The following is a 22744-nucleotide window of genomic DNA, read 5'->3' as shown; positions in this document are numbered from 1 at the left end:
ACTCTGAGGTGTCTTCTTCCTGTTGGTTTCTGCTATCATCTTTCTGGTCTTCCAATTTATTTAATTGAGGTTTCTGTTTATTACTTTTTTTAAAAAAAAACATTTTCCCTTTTTGATCAAAATCTTTCTTAGAAAGCATTGCTGAGCAAGTGTTAGGTTTTATAGTTTCAGCAGGTTTTTATCACTCAGTGTCAGGAAAGACATTTCCTGGGTGTACTGTTGGAGGGCAAGTACACTGAATGGAAACCTACTGAGGTCACAAGTATGAAGGAAGGATTGAAGAGAAAATTCTCAGGCACTTTTTATCTACAAAACATATTTTAAAATATCTATCCATGTGTTATTAAGATCACAGATACTAGAGATCATCTGAAGCCTTGGTCTTCATCAAAGATCTGGTGACAAAATTCCAATGGGCTTTGTCTGGATATCTTAAGAAATCTGTTTCATAATATGTTCCCTGCTTCAATTTTAGGAATCTTTACTTTTTGGTCGCCAGATGATGTGTAGGTCCAGTTGGGATTCAGTGCTTACTTTAGGTGTACAACTTAGGTGAAGCTGAGTCTAATCCTTGGAGTTTGGTGGCAAGAGAATTGATTAGCAGTACCTGTGAGGGGGCTTTTAGTGAAGTTGAAGTGAGTTTGTGTGGGGTTTTCTTTCCCAAGAGAAAAAAATCTCCAGTTATATGTCTTCATCTTCCAAGAATTCATTGTGAAAAAATTGCTTTACCAAAACATGGGTTTTTGTTTTTGTTTTCTTTTTCTTTTTAGAGCTACACCTGTGGCATATGGAAGTTCCCAGGCTAGGGGTCGAATCGGAGCTGCAGCTGCTGTCTATGCCACAGCCACGTGCCAGACCTGCACAGCATCTGCAACCTGCACCGCAGCTATGGCAACGTCATACCCTTTAACCCACTGAGCGAGGCCAGGGATTGAACCTGCATCCTCATGAGTACTAGCTGAGGTCTTAACTCACTTAGCCACAGCAGGAACTCCAAAACATGGTTATTTTAAATAGAAGTAATTAGCCTTTTGAAATGTTGAGTCTCTCTCCTTTTATCTGTTATGGGTCAAATGAAGCAGGCTCCAAGTGCATTATGTGTCCTGCGATTACCCTGAAGGGGGAGAGTTGATGAGTTTCCAAGGGGTGGATCTGAGATTTAGAGGAACCAATGGCAATGTTTTTGGCCAAGGTATTTGGGGGACCTCCACAAATTGGCCAACTGAGTCTTAATACCGTTAGTGTGTGCCAGCAAGCCAGAGGGTTGTGGGTGGTAAGCACACTGAAAGTGTTCTAAAATCAGTCAAACAGCACAGACTTATTGAAGGACCTGGCCAGTAAAATGGGTTCTTCAATCATTTGGAAGCTGGAGAGGAGTTCTCCAGGGAGGCATAATCTTTTCCAAAAGAACTCTGGCACACAAGAGGCAGTACGGTATCTGCAAGGGAAGATTTCGGTCCAGTATGAGTACCTCCCGACTATGACCAAAACAGACTTATATCTATTAGATGTAGGGAGGTGTATGAAATCCATTTGCCAGATTTTGAATGATCCACTAGATAGTTTAAAATGTTTGTGTATAGTATGAACAGGCTCCTTGGGGTTGTACTTCAGACAAAAGGGACAAGTGAGGCAGGCACTTTCTGTAGCCTTGTTACTGTTTCCCCACCAATATTAACATATGAATGTTATAATTTTGCCCATAGGCCAATGGTTTAATGTACGTCAGTGGTGATAAGTGGAAATTTTAGAGGCTCTGGTAGAACTGGGTTGTTATTTGGTCCAAACCAGACTTTTTTTTTAATCAAATCAATAACTAACTGTTGAATTTCTAATCTTGCGTTTCCTTTCCTGAAGCCAATCTTTGGACCTCTATGGCCAGTTTTTCTAAATTATCATTTGGGGAAAAGTCCCTTTGGACCATGACAGAGCTTTGGTAGCTATTGGTCCCTTTAGGGCAAGTATTCCTTACAGAAATGTCAGGAAGGTGATTTCCCTTAAATCCGAAAGCCAAGTTTAGATGCCCGGAATCTTAATAATAGCTAAACAACATGTAAAATATTGCATCCAATAACTCCTGAACATAGGAGCCATCTTTAGTTTTATTTCTGCTGGAAGCAAGAAACCCATGTTGCTTTCACAACATTCTAAACCCATGAGTGACTCTGAAGTATGTCTACTATCTATCTATCCATCTATCTAGGCAGTTCTGTCCTTGGCTAAAGTACAATCCCGTGTGGAAGTGTAGAATTCAGCTTGTTGGGCCAAAGTTGCCATATGCAAAGATACTGTCTTGAAAACATCAAAAAGAGTTGTAAGAGCATACCCAGAACAATATATGCCATTGTCACCTTTTAAGTAAGAACCATCTGTGAACCATGAGAAGTCAGCATTACTCAAAAAATTTTTCTGTATGTCATCATGAGGAGTCAGGTGGCGGTCCATCAGCATTAAGCAGTTATGAGGATTTTGTTGGTGACAGAGGGGAGCAGTGTAGAAGGGTTAATGTTATTAGAACTTAAAAGAATTATGTGAGAAACAGTTAACAAAAGGACTTCATGGGAGTTGAGGTGGCGGACCAAGAAATGTTGAGGGTGATGAGAACTCAGGAGATCTACTGCATAAGGTACAACAATGGAATAAGAGGATCCTGTAATGATTTTCTCAGTGGCCTTAACTAAAAAGATAGTGCTGTAATGGCTATAAGGCAACAGAGTGTATCCCCATGCCACATGGCCCAATATTTGGTTATAACACCCTGTGGATTGATGGTGCTCCCCATGGTTTTGGGTGAGTAGGCTAATGACATTCCCTTTCTTTTCATATACAAACAGGAAAAAAGGGAATTTGATAACTGGGATGTGTGAGGACAGCTAAGTTCATCAAACTCTCCTTTAAAGCCTTTAAGTCTATGTCATCCTGTCCTTCCCATAAAATTTGATCTAGATCGTTATTGCTTAGTAAAACATAAAGAAGTATGTCCATAAGAGAGAAATTTGGAAGCCGATTTCATCAGTAACCAACTAGCTTGAGAAAACCTCAAGCTGGCACTGAGGTTTGGGTTTTGGGAAACTCGGGACACCACAAAGTCTATCTGGATCAAAATAGCCCTTATTCTAATATCAGATACTCCAAATAGCAAAGCTGGGTTTGGGTAAATTGCAATTTTTCCTTGGTGATTTATGTTCCTTTGAGGCTAAAAGCCTTAGCAAATGGATGCTCTCATCTTATAAGGAGGCTTGAGGAGGTGAGCAAAGAAGTAAATTATTCACAAAGTTCAACAAAGCAGAACTTCTAAGGAACTTTATATCATCCAGATCAGCCTTGTGGATTTGGGAGAAACACCAAGGACTATAAGGAAAACCCTGAGGCATTACAGTCCAAGTAATTTGTTTTTCTTCTCAAAGGAAGGCAAAAAGGTATTGGCTAAACTTTATCAACTGGAATACTAAAGAATGCACTGCATGAAGCAATTGCAGGAAAGAATATGCTTCCAGGGGAATGGATGTTTTGAACAATAATAAGGTGTTGAGGGATAACAATGCTGTTTATTTCTCAGAGGTCCTGAACAAACCTCCGCCCTCAGCCCTTTGGTTTTCTCACTGGTAGATGGGAGTATTACAGGGGCTAGTATAAGACAAAACGAGGCTTTGAGCCCTATAATCTTCTACTATGGGCTTTTGGCCTTGAAGGGCTTCTTTATTTATAGGGTATTGATTAATTCTGGGAAGAGGTTTTGAGGGATCTATTTAAATCTTGATGGGAAGTGCTCTGTAAATTTTATCAATATCAGTTGGATATTTTGCCCATAAGGAGGGTGGTAGCTGATTCAACAGAGACAAATGATCAGTATTTCCAGAATCAGGTCCTGTACTGTGAGAAAAGATGTCAAAGTGTCTTTTCATTCACCTAGCAGGTTGCTTTGATGGCTACTTTCAATTCTAGAATTATTTCCCTCTTTTGGAGGAAAGAAATTTCAGCATGAGAAGTCTTGGCTTAAGAAATGGGCAGCAGCAGAGGAACTAAGGAGAAGTGGGTGTCTGTCTCTCAAAGAGCCTAAACAAAAGGGAATATTTTCAGAGACAGGAACCTCCTGAGGCTCATTAGAAATTCCCACTAGAAGTTCTCGTCGTGGTCCAGCGGAAACGAATCCGACTAGGAACCATGATCTTGTGGGTTTGATCCTTGGCCTTGCTAGTGGGTTAAGGATCTGGTGTTGCTGTGAGCTGTGGTGTAGTTTGCTAGTTTGCAGACATGGTCGGATCGGGCATGTCAGTGGCTATTGCGTAGGCTGGCAGCTGTAGCTCTCATTAGATCCTTGGCCTGGGAATCTCCATATGCTGCGGGTGTGGCCCTGAAAAAGACAAAAGACGAAAAAAAATAAAAATATAAATTCCCAATATTTGAACTGCATTACTACTCTGAGGCAGGCACTCAGAGCAGTGGGGTTGAGCACTGAGAGTGTGGCTCCGATGTTAAGTAGGACTGAAAGAGATTCATCTCCAGTCTGGAGAAAGGTTGCTTCAAGCTGACTAAGAGGGGTGATTGGGAAGAGCCCCTGTAGTTCCTCAGAGATTCACCATTGAGAATTGGGTTTCCATATAGGCCACCAAAATATTGACCTAAAACAAATGCATTGCCGGATATTTCTGCAGCAAAGTTTATTCAGGATCAGCAGAGAATTGCAATTTGGAATATGCAACCATGGCAAGCATGCTAAAGTTTCATATGGCAAGGGAAAGAGAACACTTTTCCAGAGAGAAAAAGGAAGTCGGGAGGATGGTAGTAAACAAAGAGTCCATAGCTTTTCATTGGCCTAGTCTTTGCCAGGAAAGAAGGGTTTTTTCCTTTGGGTTCTGCTATCTTCGCAGGGCATGAGAGCTCCCCCTGCTGGTCTTCCTATTCTATTTAATTGGGGCTTCTGTTTGTAATTTTTATGTGTATGTTAAACACACTTTTAATTTACAGTATTTTCAACTTATAATAGGTTTATTCGAATGTGAACTTAAATTGAGAAAGATCTATAATTTAGTCCTTACAACAAACCAATGAGACTGATACTATTATTAGACCAATTTTACAGACAGGAAACCAAGGTCATACAACTATTAAGTAACTGAGTCAGAGCTCCATCCTGGCGATTGAGCAATGGAGCCCATGACTGTATCTGGTATACTGTCCTGCCTCTCAAATAGTTACTTAGTAGCTCAAAATGATCCTCTCTTATAATTTATTATTTGTATTTGTATTAAATATCATTAACTGAAACTTTATAAAGACATCTTGTTCTAATATATTTTATTTTATTTTATTTACCCAATACATTTTTTTTTCCTGCTGTACAGCATGGTGACCCAGTTACACATACATGTACACATTCTTTTTTCTCACATTGTTATGCTCCCAGTACTATACAGCAGGATCTCATTGCTAACCCATTCCAAAGGCAATAGTCTGCATCCATTAACCCCAAGCTCCCCATCCATCTCACTCCCTCCCCCCCCCCCCAGCAACCACAAAAAGACATCTAATCCCTGTTTTAAGAAAAATTTTAGCTGGTGGATTATCTATAGATTGGATTTATAAAATAATTTAAATAACTTTTAAAAGCACTGAAATTGATAATTCCTAATTTTTGTTTGTTTATTTGTCTTTTTAGAGTTGTACCCATGGCATATAGAGATTCCCAGGCTAGGGGTCGAATCAGAGCTATGGGCGCTGGCCTATGCCACAGCCACAGCGATGCCAGATCCAGCCACATCTGCAGCCTACACCACAGCTCACAGCAATGCCGGATCCTTAACCCACTGAGCAAGGCCAAGGATTGAACCTGCATCCTCATGGATGCTAGTCAGATTCGTTTCCACTGAGCTATGATGGGAACTCTCAGTAATTCCTAATGTATATTGTGCTCCTTGGAGTGGTTACCTTAGGAGGTCTTATATTTACTGCAGACATGCTATCAGTGCTCAAAATATTTTTACATTCCCTTTTTGAATTGTCTTGGAAAACAGGGCATTTTTTGAATGTCTATAATGGCATAAACTGAATCTTTTAAATGTGGATTTGAATGTTGTAAATAAGTAAAGACCAAGTTAACCAAAATAAGGTATAAATCCAAACAAGAATGAATGTTTTTGTTTGTTTCATTTTGCTTTTTATAGGGCCACATATATAGCATATGGAAGTTTCCAGGCTAGGGGTCAAATTGGAGCTACGGCTGATGGCCTACACCACAGCCACAGCAATGCAGAATCTGAGCCATATCTGTGACCTACAGCAGAGCTCTTGGCAATGTCAGAGACTTAACCCACTCATTGAGGCCAGGGACCATATCCACATCATCATGGATACTAGTTGGGCTTGCTACTGCTGAGCCACAGTGGAAACTTCCAAATAAGAATGAATTTTTCTTGTGACTTAAACTGATGCTTATTCCAGGTCTAAAATATTTAGAGAAAGGGGCAATGACAATTTCGTAGTTTGTAACTTACCAAGGTGACTACAACCTTCAAGGAGCATCTTTTGATAATATGCATTCTGATATGCTTTATTAAAGCAGACAATAATAGGTCTGTGTTTAATATCTTGCTTTAACTCATAAGTGGCTTGGATGTTCCTGAATGAATAATAAAATCATTGTTTGAATGATCCATAGTGAACTTAACAGCAGGAAGGGTTAATCACTGTTTTTTATACTATTTAGCATAAAACAGAGATTTTTCTGCAACTTGACTTCATTTGTGAATATCATATACATTTCTCTGTCAAACTCTATTACAAAGGAATTCAATTTCTTCTTTCTAGTTGAAATATGCAAACTCCTAGCCTCTTCTTAAATAACTGATAAGTAAATTGGAAAGCATATTCTGAGCTATATCCTTTCTTGTCGCTTGGTATGATAATGTAGGTGGAGCCTTCTAAAACTGTTTATACACTAGGAAAGTGTTCCATTTATTCATTATTCTGGGCTAAAATGAAATAAAATATTTTAATAATATTTTCATGGAACTAGTGTTAGCCAAAGAAATCAAAGCTATGATTTAGATAAAGGTAGTATTTCAGTGTAATTTCTAAGCGCCCCATCTAGCAATGTTTGATATAGACCAGTAGTTCTCAGCTAAGAACAGTTCCTTAACCCTGGGGACATTTGGCAATGTTTGGAGTTCTGTTTTATGTGACACCTGAGGGGAGTGCTACTAGCATTCAGGGGGTAGAGGCCAGGGATATTGCCAAACATCCTACAGTGGACAATATAGCCAACCCAAAATGTCAATAGTGCCAAAGTTAAGTAACCTTGAAGTAGGCAAACTGCTAATGAAGACAATAATTAGAGTTAAGTTAAAAAGATTATATAAGGGAAGAAGGTATGAAAAAAGTATATATATATATATATATATATATATATATATATATGAGACTTGGTCATATATGATATACATATATGACTGGGTCACTATGCTGTACAGCAGAAATTGTCACAACACTGGAAATCAATTATACTTTAATAAAAAAATGTAAAATAAAAGATTACATGAGAATATAGACATAATAGGAAGGCAAGTAGATAATTTTTAAAATAAGTTTTTAGAATATCAAATGTAGTATCACAGACTGCTTATCTCTTCAACATTCAAGATTCAGTTAGGACACAAAGAGAATGAGTAGTTTTAAACCACCTACTGTGGTAAGTTTAATGGTGGTATTCCAAAAAATATGTCCACCTGGATCCTGCAGCTATGACATTATTTGGAAAATGAAGCTTTGTAGTTGTAATTCAATCTAGAATCCTGACATGAGATCATTCTGAATCATCTGGGTTACCCCCAAATTCAATGACATGCCAAAGGGGTCAAAGCACAGAGGAGAAATCCCCATGAAGACAAGGGTGGAAAATGGAATTATGCATCCACAAACCAAGGAAGCCTTGGAGTCACCAGAAGCTGGGAGGGGCAAGGAAGGATTCTCCCCTAGAGTCTTTTGAAGGAGCATGGCCCTGTTGACACCGTGGATTTCAGACTTTAGCCTCCAAAACTGTGAAGGAATTTAAAAAAAGAAGACTTAATGGATACACAAGGTCTAGGATAATTGAAGAGATCATAGTGGACCTATCAGAACTATTTAACTCTACCAATAGAATGGCCAAAAGGACTGTTAAGCCAAGGCAATCAATCAATGCCACTACCAGACATTAAGTGCAGCAGAACTTAACTGGTCATGAAAGATGAGCTCTACATGGACCCATGTTCAAAAACCAAGACCAGAACCAATATACACTTAAAAAGTCAAGGCCAGAGAGGTGAAGTTTGTTAGGACATTTACCCAATGGTCTTCATTTCAACTTGAATGTGAAGAACACAGCATAGTATGTGGCATACCCAGCCAGAAATAAGCCCTATTGCAAGAGATTAAAGATTACCTTTTACTTGTTTTCCTCTTTTTATAACATCAGAATCATGCGTCTAGTATGAAGAGCCTTTTAAATTGAGGATTCATTCATTCGGCAAATGGATGTCTATCCATGGAACTCCAGTATGGGTTCTTTAACTCAGGACTTTATGAAGAAGACATATGGGTTTGCTAATAGTGACTGATCCAAAGATTAACGGTGAGAGTCATATTGAGTTGACCATGCCTTTTTGGACATGAGAAACTCTTTACAATTATGGGCATTGAAATTGGCACTCTCTTTTCCTGTTGGACAAGAAGCTGGTAATTATCTTTAACCAGCATGACTGAAAGAATAGTACTTTCTCCCACCATTCTTTGCCTTACAAAGTCAGTCTTGAGATATGTGCTTTCTTCTTAAAAGACCTTATTATTAATCTAACTTACTCATCAGACATCCTTATTCCAAATGCAATTTTTGAGTATGTGTCACTTTACTTGATTTATACTGAGGATTTGTTTTTCTTCACTATTTCTTAGAGACTTTGGGTGGGGCTGTGAGGTGAATACTCAGTGCTTTACATACTTAATTTGGTAGCTGTTTCATTAGCATTCTTGTCTCTGGAGTCATGTGGAAAGGGTGCTTTAAATATCCTTTTGTGGGAAAGTTACTCCTTGCTCAGAAAGTGAGTAGCAAAGAGATTCACCGTGAGTCTAAATCTTGGGTGCCATGATGCTTCCTGTTCAACAAAATTAATTGTCTCCTGGGAATCAACTTACCAGCCTTCAGAGTAAGTGCTGATTTGGGCAGAAGCAGTAGAGTTTAGTCTCTTCACAACTAGCAGTTATCATGTGGGACACAAACACAATATCCTGTCTTTGGGAGGATAAAGGGTTCTGCATTAGGAATTCCTCATTAAATTGATGGAAATGTTAGAAATATGTTCCATAAGTTTTACTTTTTAAAAGCTCATCAGCCCACATATTAAAAAAATCAAAACAGTTTTCTAAACCTTTCCTATAGTTATGGACCCTTACAACTTTACCAGCTCTTATAGTGAAGCATCTTAGGTTTGCTGCCTATGAAGTATTTCCCTTTCATTAGCTGAAAGTAGTCCCTATTAAATTATCCAGGGGTTAATCATTTATATACCACCTTTTCCCTCTTCCTCACCTTGCCTGCTTTGGACTTACTCTCTGTTTTTTTCATCACCACCCTCAAGGAGTAGAAAAGGAAAAAAGCTGAAAGACAAACCAGTATTTTACCAGCGATTTTTTAACTTTAAATATGTGAAGACAGAATCAAATTTAATGGCTAAAGTAGAAAGCTATCTCTGGCTTGATTTACCCATGCTAGCCCTGTTGCTCATTAGTGCTGACACTTGAGTTGATTGTAGTGAAAATGTCCTAATGTGCGGTTTAATTTTGAATAGCTGCCTCTTGGAGTTAAGGGATGCTGCTGGCAAGCCCTGGGTGCGCTTGTGGGCAGGCTGGGAAAACTATTTCCCGAAAATGCGAAAATGAGGTGGTGAGAAAGCAACACTGTTGCCCCACTTTAAGTGTTCTTTCCAATTTGCTAAAATGTGCTTTGAAATCATTTGCAAAACAAAAATGACACATACTGAGCCATACTATTCTTGTCAGAAACCTCTGCCATGAAATCTACTGTGCAACAACTCATAAATTTCCTTCTGGTTAAATAGCCATAGTTTTAACACAAAGATTAATCCAACTCATTAAGAAGCAAGAGAGATGATTGGATTCCATTTACAAATGCTAATTAGAAAAGAGTACAGTATTCAGATGTTACTTGGTCCTTCAGTGCTGCTTTGAGAGAAGGTCTTTAAAAGAATAGTTTACAAAGAAATTAGAGCTTTGATAAGTGTTATGGATTCATTAATTTGCAACGATGTATGTGCAACATGCTGCCACATAAAGAATCACCTATAGAGGTCCATCATTTCTTCTTCAGAACATGATACATGATTTCCTTCTACAGTTAAGAGATCACAGACAGTGCTTCGCTGTATAGTGAGGCTCCGGGAGGCCGTGTCCTATCTCCCCAGCCCACTGCCCTTAATTAGCAGAAATAGCCATGCCTCAGAGTAAATGAAGGGTTCCACTGAAGAGAACTTTCAAAATTACTATTTATTCTTTTAAGTCCAAATGTTAAGATGTTAACCATTTCAATATCATTATTGCAGGAAAGAATTATACTCCACAGTGCTCTCTGCAGCCATAATTCTAACTGCATCCTGGACATGTAGTAGACATGATAATAATCAGCAATTGAAACAGGCTGCCATATGGACCTGCCCCCCGCAAGAGACTGAGGTGTGGAGAGCTGCATGTCTAAATACCCACAGAAGCACTATGCATCTTGTCTGGAGCCATTTACACAGCAAGCACTGACTGAGCATTTATCATACTAGACATACAGCTAATTACTAGAACTATAAGCCTGCAAAGACATTAAGCCTGCCCTCAAAATACATACCATCTACTGGGAGAGAGTGACAATTGAAGATGTGACTTCTAATTTCCATTTAACAAGTATTCCTAACAGAAGCAAAAATAGAGTCTTCCTGGGAGGGTCAAGAGATAATTCTGTACTTTTTATTTTATTGAAAACATATAAGTTGCTCTTTCTGATTATAAACATACAGGGGGAAGTTTATAAAATATGAAGAAGTGTCAAGAAGAAAATAAAACCCCTTGTAAGCTCATTATTGAGTGTTAACTGCTAATGACTCATAGATATATTTTCTTCTGAATTGTTCTGAAGAGTGTTTACATAATTTTCTTTTTCTCCAAGTTGTCTTTTATGCAGCTGACCTCTAGTCTACCCACCCACCTGTCCTGCCCACCTTGTCATTTCCTCAACTTTATCTCTATTGGTTGAGAACTCAGACAACCAAACCTGTTCAGGTGGTGCCTAAAAGAAGAGTAAATTACACCGAGGGCAGGTTTAAGGGCCTCTTCTCAGAGAAAAGAGCACGAGCTTTTGCACATGGTTTCTATTTTGGATCCTCAGAGGCCTTTTTTCCCCTTCGCTTCCTGGGTTTCAGCTGTGTTCCTGGTACTTGAGGTTATTGGATAGATGACCTCTCCATAAGCGAGCCGCTTTCTTCTAAATGTAGTTCCTGACTTTCAGAAACTAATGAGAATTTGGCAATGCCTGGCTATCAATAGCTTGTCACTATTAAGCAGTGAGCAAAAATGGCCTCAATTTTAAGCCTCTACTTCAGCCCAAGAGAAGCCTGACAATCTGGGCATAAGAGACATGTGGCAGTTGGAACCTAGCGCTAATATATTTGCCCTCATCTAGGGTTGCCAGGTAAATTATAGGGCCCCCAGTTAAATTTGAATTTAAGTAAACAGTGGGTAATTTTTTAGTATAAGTGTGTCCCAATGTCCCATGCAATAATTGGGACACACACACACACCGTTTATCTGAAATTCAAATCTAACTGGGTGTCTTGCACTTTTATTTGCTATGACTGGCAATTCTCCTTTCATCCTCTTCAGGTACCCTTTTCCCACAGTTCCTTCCTTTTTTTCTTACCCAAAAGGCTTCCCAGAAAGACTCAGTTGAGTTGACTTCACTTTCTACTTGGTTATATTTCAAGTAGTTTAAACATACAGTTTAAATGTATTTGTTGATGAAACAAAATACAGAGCCCCATTCGAAAACAACTAAATTGGGGTCAAAGAATGTGTGAATGTGTGTGTATGTGTGTGTATGTATAATCACTGAAGTTTTAAGAGAAAAATTATTTTCCATTTTAAGCGCATAATGTAAATTTTAAAGATTTGAACAGAAAGTTTTGGAAGTTTCCAATAAAAGTTGAGTATCAAAATTGTAGAGCAAAATATCTAAGTTTTTTTCTTTTCAATGACTTTTTAGAGATTCTAAAACCACAGTCGAGGGATTGAGCCTATTAATTCCTTTAAAGCTAGTGCTAACACTAAGCCAAGTGCCTTGAGATGACTGATCTACTTTTCTTCCTGTTGATGGCAATGATGATGATGCTTTTTAGAAATTTTTTTTTTAGAATTAGTGAATTGGGGGTGTTTTCTTATTTAATGTTTAAAATTCTGAGTTATTCTCTTATTTTAAGGCCAAAACCAGCATGGATTCTAGAGTTCATCCTGGATTAGAATTCTACCTTTGACCCTTACTTATTGGGACCGAAGAAATCACTTCAATGCTTTGAGCTTCTGCCCTGGTATCTGAATAGGTGGATAGCAATATCTGAACAAGGGGATAAGGTTTATGAAGATGAAATGAGGTAATGTATATGAAAGTATCTGGTCTTACACAGTAGGTTTCCAGTAAATGTCACTCAGTATTTAATTTTTTGGGGGGATATAATTGCTGTTAGTCACTAAAATATTTGTCAATTAGAGGGGTGTACTTTTCTGCATCTTTCAAGTCCTCCTTCCCTCTTTCCCCTTTCTTCTACATATCATGAGACATGTAAAATTATTTTGTAGTTCCTAACCTTATAATGTCCCTTTCACTTCTTGCCAAATGCTAAAGCCACATACAGAGAATGGTTTTCTCTTCTGCTTCTAATCAATGAAATTACCTGACAGCGAATAAGACAGAGGTCTTGCATCCAGGGCACTGACATTTTGTCTGTCTTCATCTTTCCTCTGAAAAACATGTATGTACTAATTTTTTCCACTCTTGATAAAAGAAAAGTATGATGGCTTCTTACTACCTAGAGAAGAATCCAGCCAACTCTACAAAGATTTCACATAAGGTTTTACTTAAAGATACAATGAATAGATCTACAGCCTTCCTGGCTCATCTAATATCTCCTTCTCTAGTGCAATGTAGGGACCACTAGGGCATAGTTTTCAGTGAGCCACAGCACCCAACACTGAAGTTCTTACCAGTGTTTCTCTTCAATTTGAGTTAGTCTCAAACAATGAACCTGCATGTTAAGAAGTACCTTGTGCATTTTGCTTCATGTTGCTTTTAAAATAATAGTACTCTGATGGTTTATATTAGGCATCATTTCACTCATATTTTTGACAACTCCTCTGAATAGGAACTGGGAGAAGGAAAGATAGACTTAAATCCGTCCACCAGGAGAGTTCGGCCATTTCTAATGGGGTCGGTGTGGGAGGGAAGAATCTTGGAAAGTAAAAGAAAGTGAAGGTGAGGTATGGTGTAGTTCAGCCCTCTGGAGCCAGCAATAGGGCCCTGGAGGTGGGGGAAGGGGATGTGGCTAGTGGATGTGGCGGTAGTTTGCCAGCTAATTATGTGAAGTGGACCAAACAACCCTAATTCACATGTTAATTGAATAACCCATCACAATAAAGTGTTAGAACTCAGGCAGCCTTATTCTAGGACCTCAGGCTGAATACACCAGAGAAGGAACATTTTTAACCCTCATTTTGCAGAGTTTTGTCTTTGAATCACATTCTGAGCATGGCTGATTTTCCAAAGGGAAGAAATGCAACAGCAGTTCCAATTTCACTGACATCAGGAATGCAAGATTTCCCACTTAGCATAGGTGGGAAGGAGGCCGATTGCTGGGAGCAGAGTCTCAGCCTGGAAGTGGTCTTGGTAATTTGTGCCTGGAATTGTGGGATCCTGGTTCTCTAGCTATGTGGAGGTGAATGAGCATGCTGGGGTGCAAAGTGCTCTAACCCTTGAGGTATGAGCAAAATTGTTATAGAAGCCTTGGTTAAATCTATAGAATGGGCATCTTTTTTTTTTACTACTTAATGACCCTCTGCTTTCAGTCCTAGAGCCATAGATCCAATATCACTGACATCGTATAGAGAGATTTTCCTGGTGGCCATGACAGCAGTGGTCATGGAAACAGTATTTTAACCTTAAAGTATTTCCTACATGGATCCAAGGACCAAACACTGAAAAGTCTTGGCTTTCTAACCATGGCAACAAGCAGCAAATTCTAGCAAGTGTCCCTGGAGATGTCAAACATATTGGAGGAGGGAAACTTTACAGAGAACTTACTTCCTACAGTTAAGCAGAAGAGTAGTTTAGGAAAATAAATGGAGAATATTAATACCATTGAAGAATATCTCCTTATATATTGATGGATGGAGTCCACAATACGTGAGTTATATTTGAATTTATATTCCCACATGTTTATTTATTGATGTCTCAAAGAAACATTATTGCACATCTAGTAGGTATTAAATACTGTGATGTGCTCTGGGGACACATTAGAAACAAGATAGACATGGCTCCTAACTTCCCTTGATGAAATTTGTAGTCTAGTTCTTATATATATCCAAGGAAACTTTACTGTTTTAAAATAATCTTTCCATTAATTTAAGGCATTGAAATCCAAAGACTAAAATATAAAGCTTGCAAGTCTATGTAATAATGAGTCACAGATACGAACCACATTTAGTGTGTAGAAATACTGATGGTTGCTATTGACTTCTCAAATATGGTAGTGAAGAGGTGCGTTTTCTTTTCTAGTGTTGTCTGTAAAATGAAATGCTCAGCCTCTAGATTCAATCTCACAACTTTAGCATCCAGGAATCAAAGGGACACCTGGCCATCCATCCAAATGAACAAAATCCACCTCAGCAATCAAATGAATATCAGATAAATAACCAAATCATCCTCTCAACCAAAATGGTGATGTTAGATATTTCCAATTCAGGAAAGATGGGTCAAATAAATTTCCAACCCCAGACTCTCATAAATAAAAAATCAGTATTCCAGGTGATGATAAATACGTTTGCTTAGAGCACTACCTACAATCTGAAATATAGCTTAGTCATTTGGATCCTCCTTAATGGCATTATGTACATGTCAACATCTGCCATGATAGGCATTAATGATTAGTCAAATAAAATAAATGGTTAGTTGCACTTATGATGTGTTAGATTTTACCGGGCAGCAAGAATTTATTCATCCCTTCAAATGGAGAAATAGAATTAATATATGGTATGGTTCAGACTCTCAAAAAATTATCATCTTGTTAGGAAGATAAAATTAAAACACATATAAAAGAGGTGAGCAAGGGTAAAAAGTAAAAATAAAGAGTGAATTTAAAATACAAAAACACGTAATAAAATACCAAAGTATGGCAAGTGCTAAGGAGAATCAGGTAAAATCACTGAAAGCAGTGATAGCTCAAGAATGTTTCACTGCCTAGATTGCATTTATGCTGAAATTTGAGCAAACGGCAAGTATTTCATAGGAACAAATAGATTTAGGAAATTGCAGGTGGGGTAAACAGTTTAAGAAGTAGTGTGAACTTGCTGTGTTTCTGGATCAATAAATAGACTGGTCTAACTAGAATGAAAGATGAGATAAGATCACTAGGAAGAGTGGGTGGGTGTTTTAGGGAGGACCTGAAAGTCTAGCAGACATTTTTAAAGTTTATTTCATTGAAGTGTAGTTGATTTACAATGTGTTAATTTCTACTGTACAGCAAAGTGATTCGGTTATACATATATTTACATCTTTTTTCATATTCTTTTCCTTTATAGTTTAATCACAGGATATTGAGTATGATTCCCTGTATTACTGAGTAGGACCTTATTCTTTATCCATCCCATTTGTAATAGTTTGCATCTGTTAACCCCCAACTCTCAGTCCCTCCCTTTCCCACCTCTCCTTTTTGGCAACCACAAGTCTGTTCTCAATGTCTGTGAATATGTTTCTGTTTTATAGATATAGTCATGTGTGTCATATTTTAGATCCACACATAAGTGAAATCATATGGTATTTGCCTTTCTCTTTCTGACTTACTTCACTTGATATGATAATCTCTATGTCTATCCACGTTGCTGCAAATGGCATTATTTCATTCTTTGTTATGGCTGAGTAGTAATCCATTGTGTATATGTACCACATATTCTTTATCCATTCCTCCGTCAATGGACTTTTAGGCTGTTTCATGACTTGGCTATTGCAAAGAGTGCTAAGCAGACACGTTTTAACATGGATAGTGAATAGTAAGCCAGAGTAGATTTTGGTGCAGAGGGAGCACATGCTGTAATCAATGGTTAGAAAAATTAATACGATAATTGTTTGGGGTTTAAGGTGAGAAAGACAAGTCAGAGAAAATAGTATCCATGGACACAAGTCAATAGTGAGTCATTATTCCATATATAAAAAGTTGGGATTATCTGTAAATAGTGATAATTGGCATGAATGGATACAAGTGGCGATTAGAGAAGAGTAAATAAAGGAACAATTTAGGTATTGAGCAGGACTAGGGAGAGTAATGAGTTTTGGAAATCTGAGTTAGATGGAGACAACAGAAGATGAAATGTCTGCTATTTGGAAGTTCCTGAGTAACACATGCTTTACATTGAGGGAACTCTTGGAAATCCTGTTAATAGTTGGAGGGCTTTAAAAAATTATTAGTAGGGCTCTGACTCTCAATGACCTTTACCACCCTGGTGAAATATACACATCATGGAACAATGTTTAGAGAAAAGAGGAATATTGAGGTCAATGTAAAACCCTATATCCACAAACAGGTCATTATCTGAGATCATTCTAGATCAAAATGTGAACAATGCATCATGGTCAAATTAGTATGCAAAATAAAGCATCAGCATGGAGTGAATTTATGTGATTATATCATGAATAATTCATTAGCACAGGCAATGCAATTAGCTTCTTATAATATAATGATATAACTATGCATTCATGTACAGTAAGCCTGACCCAAACAGTCATGTAATACTAAGCAGTTTGAAAGTTGAAGAAAGCCCTAAATGTCTCAAATCCAAAGGACACAATGAAATTTGCTGCTAATGAGACAAAAAAAGTACTAAGTATCAGAACAAATTCATGACTAAAATTGGTAAAAAAAAAAAGGCATGTTTTTTTAATATGAGCATTTTATCAGACATCAAACAAAAATTACCTTTGTCAGCATAATTTCAAATTGATGTGTCTGATAAATATACATCAACATATTTTTAAAGTTATTATATAGAGAGCATGTAGTTAACAGTTGAACAATCAGCTATTCTGAATACCTAGCATTTTAACTTTAGAAAAACATTTCTCAAACTTCCAAGAAGATAGAAATCCAGGGATTGAACAGACACAAGATCATTAGTGCTTAGGTTGGATCAATAAGTAACTGGCATCTGGAGTTTGCTTTAAAAGAACCATTACTTTGAAGAATAAAAGTTCAATTCACTTTAAAATTCTACGTTAGTCATTTTTCGTAATGAAATTATCTCTCCCAGACTTTCGTTTTGTTGGTTTAGACTGAGGTTGCCCCTTATATATACTCCATGTGAGTTTCCTTGGAACTTAGTTTGTCCACTCTTCCTTAGGAGTCCCCATGCTCTCATGCATAGGAATACAGCAGAGTAAAATATCTGAACATAGCTTCAGGTTTCTTCTGGTTGGTTTTCCTTCAACATTAATTATGTACAACAGTAAAATATGTAAGTTGAGGATGGTAAAACAGAAATCTCATTTTTACAAGGTACACCGAAAGTAATCAAAAATTCGTATCACCATTTTTGTTGTTATCATGTTAGTGAAACTTTCTATGGTGGGGACCTGGAAAGGAGCAATATTGCAGTGAGCTTTGAGGGACAACAGATGTATGTAAAGTCATACATCTCCAGCAATATTCAAGTTCACATTGAATTTTTCATCATAGTAGTTTCAGTTACTCATTAGATCTCAAAGCTAAAATAACCAGTGGTATATCATTATCCATCTCTTGCACATTCTGTTATAATATATATAGCAGTGAAATAATATCTGTCTCAGTTAATTTTAATTACTATAACAAAAATACCATAGATTGGATGGCTTAAACCACAAACTTGTTTTTAACAGTTCTGGAGGCCGAGAATCCAAGATCAAGGCGCAAGCAGATTCAGTGTCTGGCGAGGACTAACTTCCTTGCTCATAGACAGCAGTCTTCTACATCCTCACGTGGCAGAGAAAGTAAGCTAGCTTTCTGGCCTATTATAAGGGGACTAATCCCATTCATGAGGACTCTACCGTCATGACCTAATTATCTCCAGGAGGCCCTACCTTCAAATCTCATCATCATGTTGTGGGCTAGGATTTCAACATACAAATTTTTTTGAGGGGGTGAAATTATTCAGTTCATAAAAACATCTATTGAGTCAGAACTATGTGAAAAGAAAATCATGGACTTGGAGAATAGACTTGTTGCTGGGGGGAGGGGGAGGGAGTGGGATGGATTGGGAGCTTGGGGTTAGTGGATGCAAACTGTTGCTTTTGGAATGGATTAACAATGAGATCCTGTTGTGTAGCAGTGAGAACTATGTCTAGTTACATATGATGGAGCATGATAAAGGGAGAAAAAACTATGTATACATGTATGTGTAACTGGGTACCCACGCTGTACAGTGAAAAAAAAAATGTGTTGGGGAAATAACAATAAAAAAAAAAAGAACTATGTGACAGGTCCCATTATCTATGTTTGTAAATATAATCCCGTTTAATTCTCATGGAATCTTTGAACAGGGGTGTTCATTTCTTACAATATAGTAGAGAAAATATCTTGTAAAACCCATCTATTGAGAAACATTTAAGTTGCTGAAGAAAATATAAACACATGCGAAAACACATGCACATTCACTCACATTACTGAGTTGGCAAGAAAAGCTAAACTAAGCCGAAGTACCAATCCAGAACAAAGAGTGCTGACTGACCTACAGGTGATTTCCAGAACCATCTGAGCTGGAATTTTGATATTACTAGGTTACATGAGCTTGTACGAGACAAAACATGAAGATCCTAAAGACAGAGTCTTGGATCAGAACTTCACATAAAGCCAGAACTCCAAAAAATCCTCAGTGAAATGGTTAGCTAGAAACAAAATAAAACAAAACAAAACTCTGTCTTATAAAAGTTGTCTGGCAGGAAAATTAACTCTGTACTTTGTCTTGGTGAAGGGGAAAAAATAGAATAAAATAAAAACAAACCTAAACTAATAAACAAATTCAATCAAGTTGCAGGATACAAGATCAGCATGCAAAAACAATGAACAGTCTGCAAATAAAATTTAAAAAATTTACAATACCATCAAAAATAACAAAATATTTAGGAATAAATCTAATCAAGATGTACTATACTTGCACACTAAAAACTGCAAAATATTGCTGAAAGAAATGAAGGAAGATGTAAGTAAATGTAAAGATATCCAGTATTTATGAATTGGAAGTTAATATTGATAAGATGGCAATACTACCCAAATGACATATAGATCAAATGCAGTCCTTATCAATATCCCAATGACATTTTTTGCAGAAATGGAAAAACTGATCCTAAAATGCAAATAAAACTGCAAGAGGCCTTGATTAACCAAAACAATATTGAGAAAGAAGAACAAAGTTAGTTTGTACACTTGATGTCAAAGCTTACTATAAAGCTACAAAATAGTGTGGTGGTGGCACAAGAACAGACATAACCCAATGGACAAAATTAAGTCAGAAATAAACACATACACTTGTGGACAATTAACTTGGTGCCAGAACCACTCAATGGGGAAAGAACAAAAATGACAAAGTCAACAACAAAATGACAAACAACCGAGTTAAAAAATGGGTAAATTATTGAAGAAATACAAAGGCCAAAAGGATAGGAAAAGATGATCAACATCATTAATTATTAATGAAACATAAATCAAAACCCCAAGAAGATATCACTTCACATTCACTAGATTAATTATTAAAAAATAAAAGGAAAAAAGAAGAAGTAGAGTTGGCAAGGATAGAGAAATTAAAACACTCATACTTTGCACATGGGGATTGAAAATGGTACAGCCACTATGGAAAACCATTTTTTGATTCTCCAAAAAGTTAAACATAGATTTGCTATATGAAAAATAATTCACCTCCTAGGCATATGCCCCAAAGAACTGAAAACAGATATTCAAGCAAGAGCTTGTACTTGCACCTGAATGTTTATAGTGGCACTATTAGAAAGGTAAAAGCAACCCAAATGTCCATCAGGGGGTGAAAGGAAAAACATATTTTAATCTGCACACATGATAGAATTCAGCCATAAAATATTGTAAAGATTGATTAATGAATCTAAAAAATGTACTAAATAAAAGAAGCCAGACCCCAAATATCATGTACTGATGATTCCATTTGTATAACATATGTGGAAGAGTTAAATCTATACATGCAGAAAGCAAGTTAATAATTTCTACAGGATGGGGAGAAGGCATAATGGGAAATGATTTGCTTGATGGTATGGGGCTTCCTTTTGGGGTGCTGAAAATGTTTTGGAACTAGATAGAGGTGATGGTTGCACAATGTTATAAATGTACTAAAAACCACTGAATGCACCCAATAAAATACATTTTACATTATGTGAATTAACCTCCAAAAAGAAATATTAAACAAACAAACAAAAAAATCACTCCTGGGAATTCATAAGCACAAACCAGGCCCAATAAAGGCTTGTTTTCTGACATTTACATCATATCCTTGTTGGTAGTGCCTGCTGAAGGATGGCATAAGGAAACGCAAATATTTTCTGGAGGTATACACTCTCAATAGAGGAACAGACAGAGTTTCATCAAGCCTGTACACACAACAATGAAAACAATACCAAACAAAATACAACAGTAAATAAAACACCAAGACAAAAAACAAAAAACAAACAAACAAAAACACACAAAAAAACCCAGAGTGGAATCAAATTCATAAAAACTTCAGATATTGAAATTATTGAGTTTACAATAAAAAGATGAACAATGCTCAATATATTTAAACAAAAGAAAAAGAAGTCTTCCAACATGTTATTGAAGACTAAGAGACTTCAAAATTGATCAGAGATAAAAAGTACTTCTTTAAATAAAAACCATAGTTATTGAAACTGAAAACTCGGTGTAAAGTTTTAACAGCATAGCAGACATGGTTGGAGAAGGAATTTACAATAGCAAAATAGAGCAAAAGAAATGACTCAAAATACAACATGGTTAAAGATTTGGAAAACATGAAATGAAAGTTAAGGGACATTAGGGCAAAATTAAAAGGCCATGCTTGCACCTGGTCAGAATTTTACAGAAGAATATAGAGAATGGAGAAAATTCAGTAAAGATAGAAATAATGCCTGGAAATTTTCCAGTACTGATGACAGACTTGAACACAGATTCAGGCAAACTCACTGAAACTTATTAGATAGCAACATTAAAGTATATACCCGTGAAATCAAAGCTCACCAAAAAACACAGAGCACAGCCAAAATATCTACAGAGAAATGACTCAACCACAATAGGAACCAAAAGATGATGAAAAAAATCTTCCAAGTGCAAGAAAATAGCTATCAAGGAATTATATTCTCAGTGAAACTAGTTGAAATAAAGATATTATCAGACATACAAACACCGCGCTTTTAGCAACAATCCCTCGTGATGGGTGTTCTAAAGGATGTATTTCATAAAAAGTAAAATATACTAGAAGGAAAATATATGTGATTTTTTAAACCAAATAATGTAAAAATTGGTGTACTCATTGTTCTAACAGAAAACTGGGGTTCAGAATATTTCCCAAGATCTATAATCCACAAGTGAGAGAGTCACTCTTAATATTCTGATCTGTGTCATTCGAAGCCTGTATTCTGTAGCACTATGTATTTAATCCATGCCCCAGCTGTATTAGTCTTCTCAAACTGCCATAACAAAATACCATAGACTGGGTGTCATAAAAGAACAGAACTATATTTTCTCAGTTTTGGAGGCTAGGAAGTTCAAGGTGCTGGCTGATTCAGTTTCTTGTGAGAGCTCTCTTCTTGCTTGTAGATAGCCACTTTCACACTGTGTCCTCAAATGGAAGACAGAAAATTTTCTTTCCCTCTCTCTCCCTTTATAAGACCACAGACCTATCAGATTAGAGTCCCATCCTTATGACCTCATTTAATCTTAATTATTTCTTAAAGATCCTATTTGGATACAGTCATAGTGGGGGTTGGGACTTCAACATATGAATGGGGGGTGGGGATACAATTCAGTCCATAGCACCAGTCTCTCGAATAGTAGTTTTGTCTAAATTCCTTAAAGTTATTTCTAGATCCTATGACGAACCCCACTCTATTCCCTAAATCTTTAAAGGGCAAGTTTGGTGCTAGTTACTCACCTCAGTACAAATAAATTTTCCACCCATCTTCTCTCTGCTCTATGCCTCAGGAGGTTAACCTCTGCAGCAGCTATATTTGCTGGGAGATTATTGATTGATTTCAGATCACAGGATGCATTGGCGAAAGATCAAAAGACTGGATTCCCTGCTCCTCCCATGTTTTAGCGCTGCTGCTGTGTCCCTCCAAAACTACAACTCCGATTGGGCAGTCCTTCCTCCGTGGTTGTAGTTGTCATTGGGTTCTGGGAACACC

General features: G+C 37.2%; 1 long non-coding RNA gene across 1 annotated transcript in view; it reads right to left on the bottom strand.

The window, feature by feature from the left end:
• LOC106505836 (uncharacterized) overlaps nucleotides 1-22539 on the bottom strand; it is a 36785-nt gene extending 14246 nt beyond the window's left edge. The window contains exon 1 of the long non-coding RNA XR_014825010.1: nucleotides 22492-22539. This is a non-coding gene — a long non-coding RNA (uncharacterized LOC106505836). The remainder of the gene's footprint in view (nucleotides 1-22491) is intronic.
• Nucleotides 22540-22744: the final 205 nt, after the last annotated feature.

The sequence above is a fragment of the Sus scrofa genome, chromosome 13, assembly GCF_054392235.1.
Source record: "Sus scrofa isolate SSC_HxYL_T2T_F1_AM1 chromosome 13, Sscrofa_HxYL_maternal_Yorkshire_Landrace_v2.0, whole genome shotgun sequence".
Taxonomy (NCBI): domain Eukaryota; kingdom Metazoa; phylum Chordata; class Mammalia; order Artiodactyla; family Suidae; genus Sus; species Sus scrofa.
Note: the sequence above shows the minus strand (reverse complement) of the source record. Positions and strands in the feature narration are given on the sequence as shown.